Here is a 20,619-nt window from a genome sequence, read left to right on the forward strand (position 1 = left end):
ATGTCACCAGCTTCACTGATGAGACACCTTTCATTATCTGGATGATTACCTTCTCGTAGGGCCTTCTGGAACTGGCCAATGCGCCCGGCTCTGGGAGGACTTCATTAACCTAGCAGCACAATTGGGGGTCCCCTTGACCCATGAAGAAACTGTGGGCCCTTCCACTGCCCTCACTTTTCTGGGCATTGAACTGGACACTGTCCATCAAACCTCCAGGCTGCCACTGGAAAAGCTAGCTGACCTCAGGGCGCAGCTTGCCTTTTTTAAAGAGCGGCATAGAATATCTCTGACTGAGTTACAGCAGCTTGTTGGCCACTTAAACTTTGCTTGTATAGCTGTGGCTCCTGGATGGGCTTTCTTAAGGTGTCTCTGCGATGCTTTGTCTCCCCTACAAATGGAGCGATTTCATCAGCTTGCCCCAGAGGCCGACCTGCTGCCCGCCCCGATGCCGCAGGAACTGCGGCAGCTTGGAAGGTTGAAGCCTACAGGGCCATCCAGCTAGCCATTGCCCCCAGCACACAGAGGTCCTATGATTGTGTGGTGAGGCAGTTTGCGGGGTTTAGGAATGAACAGGGTCTGCGACAAGTATGGCTAATCCAGGTCGATCACCTTATGGAGTCTTGCGTTCAACTGAGGGTGAGGGGCTTATCGGTAAAGTCAATTAGGGGACAGCTAGTGGCACTAGCATTCGCCAGCAAAGCCCGCGGGTTTGTGGAAACCACTGGGGATTTCCACCTTAGGAAGATGTTACAGGGTTGGTCCCAGGAGGCAGCCAGACCAAGGGATGATAGGGAGCCTATGACTCCAAACGTCCTGAGTGGCCTTAGTGTGGTATGGGGTTCAATGTGCTGTTCTGGTTATGAGGTGGCTCTATTTCATGCAGCTGCGCTGACAGCTTTTTGGGGGGCTCTTAGGATAAGTGAATTGGTGGCCCACTCCATTAAGGATGAGTCTGGGAGGGCATTAATGGCCTCGGACCTAAGGTTTGTGGGGGATAATGTTACTTTAAAGATTCGGCATTCCAAGGTGGATCAGTTAGAGTGGGGGTCTGTTATTCAGCTGGGTCCTTATGTGGACATAGAGTTATGCCCAGTCTCGGCTCTGAAGCAATATATGGCTCTCCAGGGGGACAACAGGAGGTTATTGTTTCATCACATTGATGGAGCCCCTTTGAGTAAGTACCAGTTCTGGACAATTACTGGACAGGCTCTGACAAAATTGGGTCTGCAGAATGTTAAATTTGGCACCCATTCCTTTCGGATTGGGGCAGCCTCGACAGCTGCAGCTATGGGTTACCCTAGTCAGGTTATCCAGCGGGTGGGCCGGTGGAGGTCCAAGGCTTATCGGTCATACATTCACCCACTGGGCGCTGGGAACCTCAACTGACTTGTTTTTTCTTTAGATGCTGTGTTTTGCTGTGGAAGGCTGCAGATCCTTATATGGGGACACTGCATGGTTTTTTGGGCAGCCCACCAAATGAAGAGGACGTTGATCAGGTCCCAGCTTGGGTTAAGTGAGTGGGCCACAGTTGAGTGGCAGGGCTGCCGGGGCCTAAGGTGGCCAGGGCCGCTGCCTTTGCGATTTGAGGGGAGGAGTGGTCTTCCACCTGACATATTGGTCATTCACCTGGGAGGTAATGACCTTGGGCTTGTAAAGGGTAAGGCCCTTACTTTGCAGGGGCAGACTGACTTGCACTTTATTAGCAAGCAGTGGCCTGGTGTCTTACTCATTTGGTTGGAGATACTGCAGCACAGGGTGTGGCATGACGCTTTGGACCCCAAAGGGGTAGAAGGGGCTAGGTGTAGGGCCAATAGGGCCCTTCAGTTAGCTTTGGGAAACAGGTTGGGCATTTATCTTCCCCATCCCAGGATTAAGGCCCATTTGGCCGACCTCTACCGAGGCGATGGGGTCCACCTTTCGGTGGCAGGCAACAACATATTTTTAGATGACCTGAGGCAAGGGCTGCATCTTACATTAAGTCACATGTGGGGCGTGAACACCTAAGCAGAGGCTCGGCCTTAGCGTTGGCAGAATTTAATTGGGCGATGTTAGCGGGATGGTGACTACCCTTGGCACATCCCCGTTGGTGGGGATATTAGGGGCCTGTCAGGATTGGCTGGCATGCTTTACGGCAGCCAGTTGAGAGGGCAGGCTGCCTGGTGGGATCCCCTGGACAAGTCCTTCCCTCATGCTCCACAGCGGGGGTGCTTGGAGCTTTAAGGGGGAAACCATCCGCCAGGCTGGCCAGATCCAAGCCATGCATTTGGACGGCTCGCGTCCGGGGCTGCGGGTCTTGCCCAGACAAGTCAAGGTGGGGTCCAGGGAAGTGACCCCAGGGCTTGACCTGTACCACTGGTTAGGCCCTTGCCAGGGTTTTAGTTGTTGCAGTTCATGTTGTTGCCAAAATAAAAAGTGGCCCTTTGTTACCCAAGCCTTGTGTCTGCCTCTTTATTCTGATGGGGGTGGGGGGCAATCCATAGCTAATTTATTTCTGACAGTTCTCTGGTTACGAGGCGGCTCTACAAATCCAAATCTAACATCACAGATGAACTCTAAAGGCAAGAAACATTGACCAAACTACTCACTGCCTCTCTGCACCCTTGATATCCAACTTAGACAGAAAGGGTAAACAAAAGGCCAGCATGCGTATGTAGGTTCTTTTTACAGAACATTGTCCGTCTTGTGAAAAAAGACCCTTTGGTTCATTGGGGAAAGGGGTTAGAAAAACAAGGCAACTAACATCTGGCTCTGAAGAAACCTCTTCAGGAACACCATTCTCCTCTTTCCAAAAAAAGTTTCAAAACCACTGTGGGAATTTTTTTGTGGGTGCGTCTGTCTATGCCAGGGGTGGGCAATTGTTTTGGCTCGGGGGCCACTTTGTGGGAGCAGGGGTTAGCGGAGGGCCACACCTTTTAAAATGATTGCATTCATTAGTTAACTTTGCATTTCAGAAAAGGTATAAATTGTATCATAAAAATCAATAAATATAAATTAAATAAAATAGTGGTAGTTTTATTCAATTTATTTATTGTGCTAATTTCATATCATCTATAGCTGCAAGCACATTTAATTTTAGAATAAGTTTAATGAGACAAATGTACCCTATCATACTTTTCTACTGTCTTGGCGGGCCACAAAAAACTCTGTAGTGGGCCGCATTTGGCCCGTGGGCCGCAATTTGCCCACCCCTGGTCTATGCGATATGTGCTAACCAATGGTAAAAGGGGACAGTTGCAGCCTCTGTCTCCTTGCCGTGTTTATCAACTGCATTTATCTAGCCCAGATGATGTAGGGGGGGGGGGAGGTTCTGGGCCACTCAGATGCTCCTCCCCTTCCACACAGGATTTGTTAACATCTGACGGATTGTGCAAGAAGTGTGCAGCTGTTTTAATGGATAATTTTACTGATTGATGTTTTAATTTATGCTACCATGTTCTCATTGTATTTATTTACATTACTGTGATCCTCTCTGAGCCTGCTTGGGGGGAGAGCGGAATATAAATTTAATTAATTAAATAACCAGACAGACAGACAGACAGACAGACAGACAGACAGACAGACAGACAGACAGACAGACAGACAGACAGACAGACAGACAGACAGACAGACAGACAGACAGACAGATAGATAGACTTGCCACAGGTCTTTCTGTCACCTTTTTAAAGGCACCATGGCAAATCAGTGAGGTCACGCAGGCTCTCATCTCTCATGTGCTCCTCCTCACAAGAGGCTGGGGGGACTGCTTTGTTCATGGTTGGGCACTAGCCTTGCCGACTTTGTTGACACCAGAAGCCTGTGTTGCTCCTAGAAAAATGGGATTGGCTTTTTTGGAATCTGAAGAGTGGTTCCAGGTTAAGTCCGTTTCAATACGGCGATGCGGAAGGTCGACATGCTGCCTGCTGATTATGCAACAGGACTAGTTAAGCCTTAAGTTGACCTTGAGGGAGAGTTAGTTTGAAATGAGGCTCCATCTAACGCTCTTCAGTTTCCACTTGGATTTATTTATTCATTTCTTTAGAACCACTTCATTTGGGTTCATTCAGTCAAGATTTTGAACAATTCTTGTCCTATATATGTTTGTAAAAGATTGTGTTACTGTTTGGTATAATAATCGCTTGTATAATTTGTGCCTCTGATGTATGTATGATTATAGTTTTGCTATATATTATAAAAGTCTTTATGTCACTGTTTTGGACTATTCTATAAGAATTTCTGGACATATAAGCTAATTATTTAATAGTAATTTTCCACAGTGTTTTTTAAAAATTATTTTTGCCTTATTGAGTTTACTCACTATGGTCCCTTATTGTACTTTAATCTCAGCACTGTCCTTGGACAGGCTGCCAAGAGGTGCCAACGATCCGCTGGGATGCCAGCAGTTGGGCTTTCAAGGGCTCTCTATGGCAGCAACCTTTCTTTAGCCCCCAAACACCCCCACGTGAAGTTAGGAGTCCCCTCACCACAAACACGAACCTCCTCACTTCTATTTCGGCCACTTCCTTACTGGTGTGCAATAAATGTTATCTGGCCATTGTCTTTTGATATTCCTTGATATTCCTTGTAAAGCATATTTTCAACTTTCTTTCAAATGTAAACTTCTGTTTCCTATCCCCTTTTCTTTCCTCGCCTACTATTTGTTTAATTAAAAAATAAAAATAAAAGCATAGGAAGGGGAAAAAATGGCGTGTAGGTCTGTATCTATGGGTTGACCTGGGTTCAAAATCCTCACCCACCACAAAATCTGATGGGTGACCTCGGGCTAGGGAGGCTCGCCTGCCCTCGAGCAGAGCCAGGGCCTTTTCGGTCCTGGCACCAACCCGGTGGAACTCTCTGTCTGATGAAACCAGAGCCCAGCAGGATTTATTATCCTTCCGCCGGGCCTGTAAGACAGAGATGTTCCACCAGGCATATGGCGGAGGCTAGGCTGGGCCCCCCCCCCCCAGCCGTACTTGACTTGACTTGAAAAGATCTGTCCACCACCATACAGATATGGACATATGGGCCATGTCTGAAATGAAGTAACTCTTCCATTGCCACCTGAGGAGAAGTTTTTATTGTATGTAGTGTTGTAAATTTTATTGTAATGTTTTATCTGCTTTTATGTGTTTTTATGTAAATTAAAATGTTGTGCTCCGCCCTGAGCCCGCTCGGCAGGGAGGGCGGACTAACAATCTAATATAATAAATAAATAAATAAATAAATAAATAAATAAATAAATAAATAAATAAATGAATGAATGAATGCTCTCTCAGCCTACCTCACAGGACTGTTGGGAGGATAAAATGATCACAGGAGAAGCACGGATCAGTATGGACCAGTCACACATTTGTGCTCTCTCTGTGTCTTGCTTTATTTGGAGGGGAAATAGTGAAAATCCACTAAATGAATGTTCCTGTGCATGATGAAAACCGAGCTGGCGTAGGGGTTAGAGTGTCAGGAGACCTGGGTTCAAACCCCCACTCTGCCAAGGAAGCTCACGAGGTGACCTTCGGCCATACCACGAGGGTTGCTAACTCTGGGTTGGGGAATTCCTGGAGATCTGGGGGAGGAGCCTGGGGTGGGCAGGATTTGGGGAGGGGAGGGCCTCAGTGCCATTCAGAGGGGAGGGCCTCCACTGCCATTCGAGAGGCCAAAGCCACCCTGAGGCACACCTTCCCAGCCGAACTTCTCTTACAAGGTGGTTGTGTGGATAAAATGGAGGAGAGGGGAATGATGTGAGCTGCTATAAACAATGTCCATAAATATATAAAAAGAAATGTTTGGGGAGGAAAGTAGGTAGAAATAAACTTCCTTTTTTTACTTGATAAGAAACCTGATTAAAAAACTCTTTTTGAGGTGCTTCGATTTTTCAGAGAGAGAGAGAGAGAGAATGTGAGTGTGTTATGGGGGGATGGTTAGAGGGAATTCATGCAGGTGGAAGGAGGAACCAGACAGACACACCCTGGTGAACCTGCCAGGCAATTCATAACATCCGGCCTGGTCTACTTTGGAATAAAGCCAGGGAAGACAAACAGCGGAAGAGCGTTCCTGCGTCTCTCCCGGCATCGCCTCACTTTCCAAATCCGACCAGGCTTTCCTGGCAGGTTTGGTGCCTCCAGACTTACCACCAGCTGCTGCTCCAAGTCCAGCTCCTTCAGGGGGGCCGAGTGGGGGGTGATCGTGGTGGTCCCAGAGCCCCCTGTGGCTCTCCTCTGGCCGAGGCTGGCAATGTCAGTGTGGAGGGGGACCTTTTCAAGGCAGTTTCAGCCACAGAAGCAGTGAGCAAACTGGCACTTGATAGAGCAAAGAACGAAAGAAATCTAGAGGCCCCACCCTGGCCATCCCCCTGGGGCAGTGGCAGGTGGTGACATCAGACCCCAAGGAAGTGCCCCCTCTCAAGCCTGCACTTCGGAAATGACCACACATTTGAATAAAAATAAAAATGGATTGAACGTCCCTTGACGTTTTTTCGAGAAAGTCACCCTTGCTTGCGGTAGGAAGCTTCACCAGTTGGATTTCTGTTTTCTCTGCAGCTAGCCAAGGCAAGAAAAGGGGGAGATGGGAAAGGCAGATGGGAGCTTCTAAAAACAAGATGGGTTGTTGTGGATACTCAACAGTGTCCTTTGCACATGCTCAGAGGAAACCTCTTCCTAGGTTTCTGAGATTGCATGAGGACCCCTCCCCCTGTTTAAGATGCAAACAGGAGTGGATGGAGAGAAAGAGCACAATATGGGGGCAGCTGGACCACATCTGAACTTGAGTTGGGGAAAAGGAAAGCCACAGGAACGGAGCCTCGGACAGTCTCTCTACACACGTCCCCAGGGTGCGTGTTCATCAAGTGCCGGGAGATGCAATGTTAGCTGGGAAGCATAGTTTTAAAAGACAGAGATGGTGGAGACCACTTCTCAAACCCCTCCACTGCCTCTGTGGTACTGGACTGTCTCCCTTTCTGGAGCCTTTGCCCTGCCACCCTTGCTGCTTAAAACTTTGAATTAACGGATCCTCGGCAGGGCAAAGGCTCTGGAAGGCGAGACAGTGCGGCACATCAGAGGCGGCGGAGGGCTGTGAGAGAATCCGTCCCCTCTGAAGTGATCTATGCCAGCTCTGTCTTTTAAAACTACACTTCCTAGCTCCAGTGTCAAAAGTCTTGCACAGAGAAACTCTGAGTATGTACAGAGTGTGGGAAAAGACAGATCTAAACTGACAGTGATGGATCTTCTGTTAATTTTTTTTTTAAAAGAATGTCCTGAAATCCAACATAAAATCCCATATCACTCAGACTGAACCATAAAAAACATGGCACTGCAGTAGTTAGATCCTGTGCATGGATCCTCATGAATTCATTTGATTTTTTCACTGAAACCCAACCAAACCGGCATGATTCTGGAGCTCATATTGTGGCCAGCAGGAAGCATCATGAAATAGCACAGATCTGCCATGGCACAAAATCATGGATCTACGGTGTCGATCTTTATAGATTGTCGGGATTTTTAGATGGGATCGTGCAAAATTCACCAAGAAATCACATGTCATATCCATATCTACAAACTGCACCAGAAAAATAATGCATTTTGTGGCACTGCCATAGCAAATATAAAAATTCTTCAAATGAGCGAGTTTTACATGCTGCATTTGAAGGACGGAGCCTGACGGAGCCCCGCCCCCCACCCGGCCCCAGTGGAATCCCTGCCTGGAATGCCTGAGGTGAGTCACAAACCCGAAAGGTTCTGTGGTGACATCGCTGCTGGAGCGGCAGTTGAAGTCAGCCTCATTGCCTGTGTGGCTTTGAGTGATGGAGGAGGTACTGATGCCTGGCTCTGGCTCCCCCAGAACTGGGCTGGGGTGGGTGGGTGAGGCTGAGGTTGGGGGTGGAAGGAAAGGATGGGTGTAAAGCAGGGGCGTAAGAAGGACGCTCTGGGGGCCACCCGCAGCCTCCTTTTCACCTGGCTCTGCTGCTGCCATTCCCCAGACCCCCCCAGTCTCATTCCCCCCCTCCCTCCTGGGTTTTTGTCTCAGTCTGGACTTTAAACACGTGTCTCCCACACCCCACAAGGAGCCTCCTTTCACTGGCCCCCATCTTCCAAATGGGTAGGCCCTGCTCGATTTGGGGCACTGTGGAGAGAACATGGGGCAGACCCGGCCCATCCTGGCTCAGCCCACCCCATCATTTAGGAATGTGGCTCTCGGAACAAAATGCTGGCATGCCCCCTGAGCTGCAGGGACCCTGGGGAAGCTCCGGGCGATCTAGAATACAAGGAAGAGGCGGGGCATTTTCATGGGGGCGGGACAGGGTGGCTAGGAATAAAGAGGCAACCCCCAGTGCTGTTGAGGGATGGCCTCTCCTGTGCCAAGCCCAAACGCTGCAGGCATGGTGGGCATTTGCCCGTCGTGGGGCACCTCATTTCCATCCTATTTGTCCCCATGCCTGATGGCTGAGCTCAGCCCCTCTGAAAGTCATGCTGAGTCTTTGATCTATCTCCCTGCAGGTGGGTAAGCGAAGAATGGCGTGGTGGCAAAGAGTGTGGAAGTGGCTAGCGTGCAAAAAAAAGAACAGAGTGGCGGCAGGTATGTGTTGTGGACATGCCAGGCAGGGCCTTCTGCTTGCCCTCAGAGCCTTTCACTTTCTGCGGGTTCACAACTAAGTACTGATGCTCTTGAATCGATATCCCGAGATTCCTGATGGCGTTCATGTTCCATTTAATTTGAAATCTCTCTGCTATTTTCCTCCTCTTAACTGATGAATCCAAACTTTTCACAATATCACGAAGTTTAAGGCATTGGAAAACCACATTGAATGGTTTCAGTATCTCCAAATAAGTAATTTAATATGTTCATTGCAAAGAAAGGGTGTTTTTAAAAGACAATTAACATTTTTGAGTGAATATTGAAGGATTCAAAGAGTATTGTTAAAGGTTGGTTATCGAAGCTATATAAACATTTGGTGGAAATATTCTATTCCCCGTTACCAAGATATGGCACGTTGGCAAAGGGACGGAGTAAAAGAGCTAACCGAACCAGACAGGGAGAAAATTTGGGCTCAAACCTTCAAATACATCGAAAACTTTGTGTATCAAATATCAATATTATAAAATGTTTTCCAATTGGTATTTGACCCCATCTAAGCTTAAATCGATATTTGAAACTGCTAGCCCGTATTGTTGGAGGAAAGGTAGACTGAGAGGGACTGGTGGGAATGCCTGATTATGCAAGTCTTTGGGCAGGGTTATAAAGATTGTTAAGGTTTCTTTTCCTTATAATGTTAAAGTGATGTGATTTGATATTTGGAATGATTGTAGGTTGACAAAAGAATGTATATCTTTGATTTCAATATTGTTTTAAAGATATTATGGGGATTGAAGTATTGTACATTTTGTGTGTTTTGTTTTGGTTAATTAATAAAAGTATTTTTTAATTAAAAAAACCCTTTTTATAATATCTACTTTCCATCAATAAAAAACACAAGATTGTTCACAACAGTGAAGATAAGCAGTGATACCAGAATATGTCCGTTCTGCTTCTGTTAGAATCTGCTGCTCAAAATAGACAAACAGCTTTTGAGCTTCTTAACTGAATAAACAACTAACTGACTAGCTGTTCATTTTTGAGAAAAACATTCAACTTCAGTACCCCACACATCAAATATTAGGACTGATTTCCATGACGCAATGTCCCCATATACTCTACCAATTTCCCCCAGACATATAAGAATAAAACAGCCATGCCACTTAGCCATTTTTGTATCAATTTGGGCCTCCGAAGTTAAAATTATAATACAAATCAATGTTACAAACAGTACACATGTAGAAACAGAGAAAAAGTTAGCTTAAATTTGTTTCATCAAAAGATATACTTCTTGGTTTAAAAACTGAGTGATGCATTTCTCAAATAAGTGTTTTTTTTAAAAAAATACTTGAATTGGCTAAGTTACGGCTCCTTAAATCCGGTGTTCAGTGCAAAAGTTCGGTTTCCTCCTTTCTAATGGATGGTTCCAAATGAAAATGGTTCCGTACCTTGGGGGGTTGTTCAGCTGCTTAAGCATTTTGGGTGAATGTGGCCGGGCTTCCTCACTTCTGGTGAAGAGGGCAGAGAACTTTTTCTCCAGCCGGCGAGACCAAGGCTTTCCCCGAATAATATTTGTCCCTTGAAGCTCATCAGGTGACCTTGGGCCCGTCATTCTCAGCCCACCTTACAGGCCTGTTGTAGGGACAAAATGGAGGAGGGAAGAACCCTGAGTGTCCCCCGAGGACCTTGGGGGAAGGGCAGCCGAAAAATGCATCAATGTGGGCACAAAAACAACACTCTGCCCTGCCAGCAGAAGCTAGTGGCCTGGGAAAAGGCACGAGCAGCCGCCACAGGCCCCCCTCCCGCCCCACTTGCTCCCACTTTTCCTGCCCCCCTGCTGCTCCTCCCTGTTGGTCTGAACACTGAGCCTGGCCCTCAAAAGCCCCCCTCCCCGTCCGGAAGCCCTGTTCTCCCCCCCTGTCACCCAGCAGTGCTAGAGCTTGACTCAGTAAAGAAACGGAAAACTTTTTCAAGAGTTGGGAGTGGAGGGATGGCAGCTCATTAGGGGTGTGCTCCTCGGAGACACGATTCGGGACAAAAGCCAGATTTTTGCTGAGCTGGCTAAATCCACTTTTCCCAGACAAAACTGATCGTCCAGGATCCAATCTGGGAACCCAGATCCCGGAATAAATCTGGGTAATTTTAGGAAACGTGGCTTCAGCCTCTGGCTTGCTCCTTGCTTGGCTTCTTTCCAAGAGGGGAGGGGGAGGAGAGAGGGGGAGTGAATAGCCAATCCGTGCAGGGTCTCTCCGTGTCTGCCTGGCTCCTGTGAGTGACACTGGTTCAGCTGGGCTCAGTCACAAGAAGGTCCCTGGCTTCAGTTTGGTTTGGGTGGAATTCTCTGTGGTGACAAAATTCTCGGGTCTGATGGTGGCCCCCTTGATTCGTTGGTTCTGTTGGGCTTCTTCTTGCACTGGGGAGCGTGCCCTTGGACAGCAGCAGCCTTGCCCCTGTGTGTGTTTCTGCCCCAAAGCCTGCTTAGAAATGGTTCCCCCGCAGAAAACAAGGGAGAGCAGCTGGGGGGGGGGTCCTTCTTCAGGGACCCATAGAATTGGTCCCAGAGATCCAGTCTTCCCGAAAGTCAGATGATATTTAGAAGACAGTGAATAGTAGGCTCCCAAAATTTTGGTAGCTTTTTCTTGAAAAATGATGCCCCCCGATATCCTCCCAGATAGTTATTATTAATAATGGAGCGTGACTGTGAGCACTTCCTTCAGGGGCCCATAGAGTTAGAATCTGTGGGTCCAATCTTCCTGATACTTGCGGGGGGGGGGGGCTTAGAGGACAGTCAGGAGTAGCTTCCTTGAAAATTTGGTGGCATGTTCTTGAAAAACGACCCCCCCCCCCAAGCCCCAGATATGCCCAGATAGTTTTTTCCCATAAGGAATAACGGCCAAATAAATCTGGCATTGCCACCTGTTCTGCTCCTGATCCCAGCTGGGTGAAGGGGGAAGGCATTGCTACCTGTTCCACTAATAATACCCATGGGTTAAGGCGAGGGGTGGGCATTGCCACCAGCTCCGCTCCTGATTCCAGCAAGCGCTCAGGTTGGACAGGCTGCCTCGCCTGGTCTTCCCTCTGTGGCAGCACCCTCTGGTGGTACACCAAGGTAGGAAGTGAGTTGTCTAGAACACACTTACTCTTTTTTACAGTAGGATAGAATAGAATAACTCTATAGCTTTTATACATCACATTCAAATTATAACACAACCATTCTCCAGAATGTTTCGTCTCTCCCTTATTATTAAGACAACTACTGGATGTTTGTAAAAATAGAGAATTTTATATTGCTAGTTGCTGGGAAAGAAGAGGAGACACTCTTTTTGTTTGGCACCACTTTTCGATTTCCCAGCATGCAACTTGAACTCGAGTAGAGCTTCAGTTGCCAGTCTTATTTAACTCCGAGAGTAAAAGAATATTCTGGTACTTTAAATGATTATATGAGTTTTCCCCAGCTGCAAGAAATCCCTTTCAGGGAACGTTTTTAACTGATGAAATTGCTGTTAATCACTTGAGAACTTTGCCAACTTTCTTAAAACTGGAAACCTGTGCTGCTCCTAGAAAAATGTGATTGGTCATTTCTTTGAGATTTGAAGAGTGGATAAGTTTGCAGAACTCTAGGGGATGATTCTCATCTAGGATATGGATTTCTTGTGGACCAGTTATACTTAGTGAGGGTTTGCTATTGTTAGTTCAAGATTAGTATCAATAATAATAACAACTTAATGCCCGCTCAGAGCAGTTTACAAAGTATGTCATTATTATGCCCACAACAAAACACCCTGTGAGGCGGGTGGGGCTGAGAGAGCTCCAGAGAGCCGTGACCAGCCCAAGGTCACCCAGGCGGCTTCAAGTGGAGAAGTGGGGAATCAAACCCGGCGCTCCAGATTACAGTCCCACGCTCTTAACCTCTACACAAAACTAGCTCGCTTAAGTTCGTGATGCTGAATGTTGAAATGCTGAATGCTCATTGTGACTGACACTATTGAACCTGAATGCCCAAAGACGACCTTCAGGAAGACACGTCTAAAAATGAGATTCTACCTAGGCTCTCGTTAGTTTCAGCTTAAGTTCATAATATAATACTTTTTAGGACCATTTTAATAGGGTGACCAGAATGTCTCTGGTCACCTGAAGCTCCCCCCGCTTGCTGTCCCTGGTAGTGGGGCTTCAGAGCTGCTTGCAGCCCGTCTTCCTCCTAGGCAGGAGAAGCACAAATGCCAGGGTGGCCTGGGGCAGCAACTGATGTGAACTTGCCTTCTGAAATCTCAGGGACGGTGGAGGAGGAGATGGAGCAGGAGGAGGAGGAAAAAGGAAGATCGTATGATCCAAGGAGAGATGACGATATGGTGAGCAGACAAGCAAGCCAAGGGAGCTACTCATCCTCCTGGATCTCCCTGCCCCTCAGGAGATAGCAGCCCTCCTGCCAAGCTTCCCAACCCAGGAACAGGTCAAACAAGGGAAATGGGGGTCCAGGGGAAAGGCCAAGAGCGTGGGCTACCCTAGACGCTGACCCACACTCCTATGTAGCCAGTGGCAGCAACCTCTGTGGAAGCCCCCAAAGGCTATTGTGTCTTGAGAATGGAGGTGGGAATGGGCAAGGAGTACGGGGCCTGCCAGGGCCTGACCCCGTCCCTTTCCCCAGCCAATGTGGAGAGCTCAGGAGAAATGTCAGCAGGAATCATGAAGCCCACCAGCTCCATATGGGGAATATTGAATGATAGAATCCCAGGGGTGGGGGCAGACCCTTCTCGGACTCTGGCAAGCAGCTGCCCATGAAAGCAGGCTAGATGGGGCTTGAGGGCCTCCTTGTTGAGAGAGCGGCCTCCTGGAGCATCAGTCGTCGCATCTAACAGGTGGCCTTTCTCTCTCAGGAGTTGGAGTCAGTCATCTCGAGTGAGTGGGACATCTCAGATCTCCTGGGAGAAATATCAGCAGGTATGTCGTCTCCCCTGCTGATGGGAAATGGTAATCTAATGTTCTATTTTTCTATTTTCCTCCTGCCCTCCCTCCAAGGAGCTCAGGAGCATAAGCATGAGCACAAATACTGGGGTGGCCTGGGCAGCAACTGATGTGAACTTGCCTTCTGAAATCTCAGGGTCAGTGGCAGAGGAAAAGGAGGATGAGGAGGAAGATCAGCAAAGGCCCTGCCATGTGGGAACGTCCCCAATTATGGTGAGCAGAACAGCGATCCAAGGGAGCAAATCATCCACTTGGATCTCCCTGCCTCTCAGGAGATAGCAGCCCTCCTGCCAAGCTTCCCAACCCAGGAACAGTCTGGGCAAGGGTGATGGGTGTCCAGAGGAAAGGCCAAGAGCGTGGGCTACCCAGCCTCCTGATTGGCCACTGGCAACAACCCCTGTTGAAGCCCCCAAAGTCTTTTGCATTTTGAGAATGGAGGTGGGAATGGGCAAGCAGTACAGGGCCTGCCAGGCACTGACTCCGACCCTTTCCCAAGCCAATGTGGAGAGCTCGGGAGAAATGTCAGCAGGAATCATGAAGCCCACCAGCTCCATATGGGGAATATTGGATGGAAGGATCCCAGGGGTGGGGGCAGACCCTTCTCGGACTGCCCATGAAAGCAGGCTAGATGGGGCTTCAGGGCCTCCTTGTCGAGAGAGCGGCTTCCTGGAGCATCAGTCGTTGCAGCTAACAGGTGGCCTTTCTCTCTCAGGAGTTGGAGTCAGTAACCTCCAGCGTGTGGGACATGTCCCTGCCAGCAACACCTGCAGGTATGTCATCTCCCCTGCTGACGGAAAATGGTCATCTAATGTTCTCTTTCTCTCTTTTTCTCCTGCCCTCCCTCCAAGGAGGTCACAGCAGAATGCTTGGTTTCCGCCCATCTCTTTCACATTCCTCACAACAACCTTGCAATGTAGGGTAGGCTGAATGAGAACAAATCGTGCTTGATCACCCTGTGAGATTTATGGCTCAATGGGGATTTGAAGCTGGGTCTCCCAGGGTCTCATGAGCTGAATCTTTTCAGCACCTGTTTCCAAGCAAGAGTCATTGGACTCCTTTCCCGTGTAGCCCCCTGTCCCCATCCCCATGCTTATGCTCTTGCATCCGTGACCAGAGTTAGGACACTCATTGTGACAGACAAGAAAAGCTCCCGTTAGCGTTGCCGCTTCCATAATACTGGAATATATTAGAGCTCCACAATGGAACCAAAGCAATGCTGCCATGCGAATGCCCGAGACAAGAGCTGTTCTGCATGGGAACGTATTGGCACGCCCAGGGCCACCAGAATGTCTTTGGTCACCTGAAGCTCCCTCCGCATGCGGTCCCCACCTTATTCCAACTTAGTGGGGCTTCAGAGGTGCTTGCAGCCCATCTTCCTCCTAGGCAGAAGCACAATTGCAGGGGTGACCTGGGCAGCAACTGGTGTGAACTTGTCTTCTGAAATTCCAGGGTCAGTGCCAGAGGAGAAGGAGGACGAGGAGGAAGAACAACCAGGGCTCTGCCATGTGGGAACGTCCCCAATTATGGTGAGCAGAACAGCGATCCAAGGGAACGACCCCTCCACTTGGATCTCCCTGCCCCTCAGGAGATAGCAGCCCTCCTGCCAAGCTCCCCAACCCAGGAACAGTCCGGGCAAGGGGGATGGGTGTCCAGGGGAAAGGCCAAGAATGTGGGGTACCCTAGATGCTGACCCATCCTCCTGATTGGCTACTGGCAGCAACCTCTGTTGAAGCCCCCAAAGGCCTTTCTGTTTTCAGAATTGAGGTGGGAATGGGCCAGCAGCACAAGGCCTCCCAGGCCCTGACCCTGTCCCTTTCCCCTGCCAATGTGGGGAGCTCGGGAGAAATGTCAGCAGGAATCATGAAGCCCACCAGCACCATATGGGGAATATTGGATGGAAGGATCCCAGGGGTGGGGGCAGACCCTTCTCGGACTCTGGCAAGCAGCTCCCAGTGACAGCAGGCTAGATGGGGCTTCAGGGCCTCGTTGTTGAGAGAGCGGCTTCCTGGAGCATCAGTCGTTGCATCTAACAGGTGGCCTTTCTCTCTCAGGAGTTACAGTCGGTCCCCTCCAGTGTCTGGGTGAGCTCCAGCGCATCAACACCTGAAAATGGTAATCTAATGTTCTCTTTCGCTATTTTTCTCCTGCTCTCTCTCCAAGGAGCTTGAGGCAGAATGTATGCTTTCCTCCCATCTCTTTCCCGTTCCTCACAACAGCCTTGCGATGTAGAATAGGCTGAGAGAGAACGACTGGTGCTTGATCACTCTGTGAGATTCATGGCTGAATGAGGATTTGAAGATGGACCTCCCAGGTGTTTGTCTGTGGAATCTTTTAAGCAGGGCTTTTTTTCAGAGGGATCTCCCAGGATCTGAGATCCCCCCCCCGGCACCTCTGAAAAAAGATCACGTGACTGGGGGCCCTGCCCCCGGTACCCAAACTCCCATGGCTGCCTCCCCGGGTGGAGCTTCTCCTGGGCCACATGCTTCCTCTGCCTCTTCCCCGGACTTTCCCTTCTTCCCTCCCTCCCTTTCTCTTTTTTCCCTTTCTTTCCTTGCTTCTTTCTTTCTTTCCTTCCCACCCTCTCTTTCTCCTTCTTTCGTTCCATGTCTTTTCTTTTTTCCTTTCTTTACCTTCCTTCACTGGAGGCCTGAGGAGGCCGTGAGCAGCTGGCCGCTGCATTTGGAAGCGCTGGCAACGTCCACCGCGGCAAGCACGCACCCGCTCGGGCTCTCCTCTGTGCCCGCTGCTCAGGCCCAGCGCTGCAGGCCAGAGGAGGCCGTGGGTAGCTGGCCACAGTGTTCGGCGGTGGCAGGACTGAGAAAATGGAGGAAACTGTAAGGAGGAGGAGACTGCAAGTGGCTTTGAGGTCCTGTGTCATTTTAAATGGGCTTATAGTAGGGCTGATGAACCTTCCTTCCCAATGACTGAGCGTAGTATCTTTTGGCTCCATGTTCAGTTTTGAAATATTTAAAGTTACAAGATTAATTCTGTGTGTGTGTGTGTGTGTGTGAGAGAGAGAGAGAGAGAGAGAGAGAGAGAGAGCACTTCTAAGGAATGTTACAACCTTCGAAACCCATTGAGTTCAGGGACTTGGAAAGGTGTTGCTTTGGATTACAGTGCTATTTAATTTAATAATTTGATTTGGGGCCTGGAAAAAAACCTTATTTTCCTTTAAATAATAGTGCTGCAATAAATTCAAAATAAATTCAAAATACAGTAGAGATAATAATGTTTCCTGAAAATGACCCACTGCCACTCATGATATGGGACAGACTGGTCATCCACACGTAACTGGGAAGAGAACTTTCCTCTACACATTTCTCTAATCATTGAAAAGTCCCTAATCCCCGCAAGCAGTTGCCACTTCATGTAGCAATGGCAGTGAAGAGGAAGAGACATCACTTCCAGGAAGAGATGTCATTTCCCAGAGGTGATGTCACTTCCTGGAAGTGATGTCATCACACATTTCCCGTAGCGCGCATGCTTCGGGCTCACTCATGTAATAGAGAGATCCCCCAACACTTTTCCCAGAAAAAAGGCCCTGCTTCTAAGCACCTCTTGCCAAGCAAGTCTCATTGGACTACCGTCCTGTGCAGCCCCCCCTTGTCCCCGTGTTAATGCTCCTAAACCTGTCACAAGAGTTAGAACTCTCATTGCTCAATTCACACCGCTACAAGAAGAGAAGCTCCCAATAGCCTTGCCTCTTCCATAGTGTTGGAATATGCTAGAGCTCCCCATTGGACCCAAAGAGATGGTGCCACGAGAACGCTCGAGACACCAGCTGCTCTGGGTGGGAATGTAGAAGCATACCCTGGGCCTAGACTGTGACAGCAACTGTGACAGCAACTGAGGGCCAAGCTAGGAGTGAGGAACTACACTTGAATCGTAGTGATCGAGTGGAGCGCAAGTGGAGCGCAAGTGAACCAGGAGGAATACATGTGAGTCTGATCGCTTGCCATCCAAGGGTAATTCGTGACTTCTAGCTTGGCTCTGAAATGCCAATGCCCGTGAAGACACAAAACGGTAATCTCATGTTCTCTTTCTCTGTTTTTATCCTGCACTCCCCCCAAAGATCTCCAGGCAGAATGCATGGTTCCCACCCATCTCTTTCGTATTCCTCACAACAACCTTGTGAGGTAGGGTGGGGTAGGCTGAGAGTTCTTACATCAGGGAGACCTCTCATTCCCCCATTGCTATTGCTAAAAGAAGAGGATCTCCCAGTAGCGTTTCCTCTCCATTGGTTTTAAAATATGTTCTCGTTCCCCACTGGATCCAAAGGGATCCTGCCAGGAGAACTGAAGGGGGGAAGAAGAAAGGTTTATGTACTCTGTCGTTATCACCCTTCCCTTCTTTTTCCTGCAGAGCCCCAAAAATGCATCTTTTCCCGGCTCTTCTGCTGCGACTGCCTGAAGCAGGTGGACTGAGTGTGGCTCTCCCCCTGGTCATGGGCCGCCTCCATAGAGGGTCCCAACAACGCTAGGAGGAACACCTGCCGTACGGGGAGTGAAGGTCATTGTCCGGCGCCCAGCCCCCCTCTCTCTGGCCAGGTTCCTCTCGCAGAGACGGGCCCTTCCTCCTTAGGCAGCCCTCTCTGCGGCAAGCCCCCTGGCCCTTGGAACCTCTCTCGGCAGCACATCAAAGGCAGCCAGCCTCCACCTGACTGGCCACGTGGGGGGGGGCAGAAGGGCGGCACGGCTCATTGGCGAGACTCCACATGCTTTCCTGGGGGCCTCGATATCCCCGCTTGCTCCTCCCGTGAACCCAGGAGCTCACTCTTGCTGTAGGGTCCACCCCTCGCCCCTGCCTCCTCTGTGGGGCCTCCAAATGCTGCTGGGGCTGTCCCCCGGTTCGCTCAGCCTTGGGGGAATGCGGGGCCGACGAGGCCAGCTCTGGACAAAAAACACGTTGTGCCTCTGCAGCAGGCAGTGGGCCTCCTTCCTTAGTGGCCGTTCTGCAGATGAGAAATAACAGACAGACACACCCCTCCGCTAATGATTTCGGGTTCAGGACACCAAAAGGGCCTGAGTCTCCCGCGATCCGACCAACAGCCCGCAATCTTGGCTCAATGTTCTGAGGACGGCCCCGTGATTAGCAGACACAAAGACAGCCCAGCACCACAGACAGGGCCCAAACCCCCTGATGCCAATGAATCTGTGCCCACGGGGAGAGCCCCAGAATGCAGGCAGGAAACAGAGGGCACCCATTGACTTCCAGGAGGACTGATGGGGCGAGCAACAGGACTGTGGAGGCGAGCCAAGCTTGTCCTCCACCAAACATCCCTGCCTGCAGCTGAGTTCCCTTGGGCAGAGAAGGGGCGTGCAAAGCCTGAGAGAGCAACAAAGGCACATGCCGCTGCAATAGAGTCTTGTAAACTCCACTAAGGAAAGGCATCCCTGAGGCCAATGGCAGACCCCAGTTCGATTCCCAAGAAGGAGCATGTTGGGCAAAGGCAACGCTTCGCTTATGCCCATTACCAACTGGCCTAGGAGCAGCGAAGCAGCAAGTAGGGGGTGGACCAAAATCCACACCTCAAGCCCCAGAGAGGGGGAGGCAGAGAAGACTGCGGAGACCAGGGGGGTCTCTCGGGTGTGACTGGGGCTCAGCGCAGGACTGCCTCTGGTCTCTCCCCGAGTGGAGATGGAACTTGGAGGGCTTGGCTGCTCCGACTGCATGTCTTTCCGCAGTGCCATCCTTGTCTTTGTGGTCTCCCCTAGCCAGTTTGAGGGCCTCGGTGTAGAGAGTGGCAATGCTGACAGTTGCCAATGCTATATGGAGTGTCCTGTTCCTCTGCTGCCAACGAGTTCAAGTGTTATAGAAACAGGTATCACTGAGCCCTGGGAAGGGAAAGGGTTGACCTCACCTCAGGGCTTTCTTCCAGCCGGAACCCCGTGGAGCGGTGTTCCGGCATCTCTCCTTGCAGCCCAATACTTCTCCGTGGGCCAGCTGAAGCCAGGGAAGCCACAAACGGGCTTTAAACTTCACCTGAGAGGGGAATTCCCCCTCTCCTAGAAGAAACCGTCCTTCCTTCCCCACTCCCTCCCTTTCCATGTCTTTCTTGCTTTTCTTTCTTTTCCTCCCTCCCTCTCTTGCTCTTCTTGCTCTACGTCCCCCCGCCCCCCCAATAAATTGGATTAATAGTTTTTGCCACTGCTGCAGCATCTAATGAGGAATAGGAAAGGGAACAGTCCTAAAAATATATGTAGAAATCTAGGCAAAAGAAAACTTTTAATTGTTGATAGCTGTTCCTGCCATGATAAAATTTTATCATTCCAAACCTTGAATTGATGTTTAGTTTCACTAGCCAAATTTCTTCTATTATAGATGACAAGTCTAATGTCTAATAGTCAACCCATGCAAATTTGTAGCACTTTTGTATGATGACTTCAGTTCCTTGAGTTAGGAATACGAGATATATTTCTATCTTTGATAGATTACTATCTAATCCAGAGATCATGCCAAAGTCTTTAAGCCTATTTGAAACGTCACCAAGTGACTCCTCTGGGGATGAAATAAACAAGACCATTACAGCTGCGAAAAGTGAGATCTTGCGCTCCTGATTCCCGATTGGAATGCCCTTAATTGCATATCAGAATGAATAGCGTTGGCCGAGGTCCAATGGCCACAGGAAACTGAATGGGCGACAGAGGACACCCCTGACAGGTCCCTCTGTCAATTACAGAAGCTTCAGATCTAATGGCATTAACTTTTATTCGAGTTTTGGTAATCCTTGCTGCCCCCTGTAGAGTAAGGTCCTTCTCTTCATCGTTGCTCACCAAACGTTGCCACTTCCAGCAGTTTCTGCCCGTTATTTCCCCTCTGCAGAATGGCCGTAGAGGGCAAACTTGTGGCTCTGGCACCACACCAGGGACATTCACAGAAAAGGAGTCCCAGTGAGTGATACAGAGGTGCAAAAAAGGGGGCGAGGGAGAAACTCCTGCCCAGGAAAAGCAGGTAAGCAAAGAGGTTGAAAAAGAATTTTTAAAAACATTAGGTATGGTATCTCAAGGTCAATATCAAAAAAGCTAAAAATGGTCATGGTGCAGCCAGCGCTCAGTGAGAGAGAGGGATCCTCAGAGGAGGAGAGGCCCTCCGTAACCAGCCGAGAGTCCACAGGAG

Source organism: Eublepharis macularius, chromosome 10 (assembly GCF_028583425.1).
Source record: "Eublepharis macularius isolate TG4126 chromosome 10, MPM_Emac_v1.0, whole genome shotgun sequence".
NCBI lineage: Eukaryota > Metazoa > Chordata > Lepidosauria > Squamata > Eublepharidae > Eublepharis > Eublepharis macularius.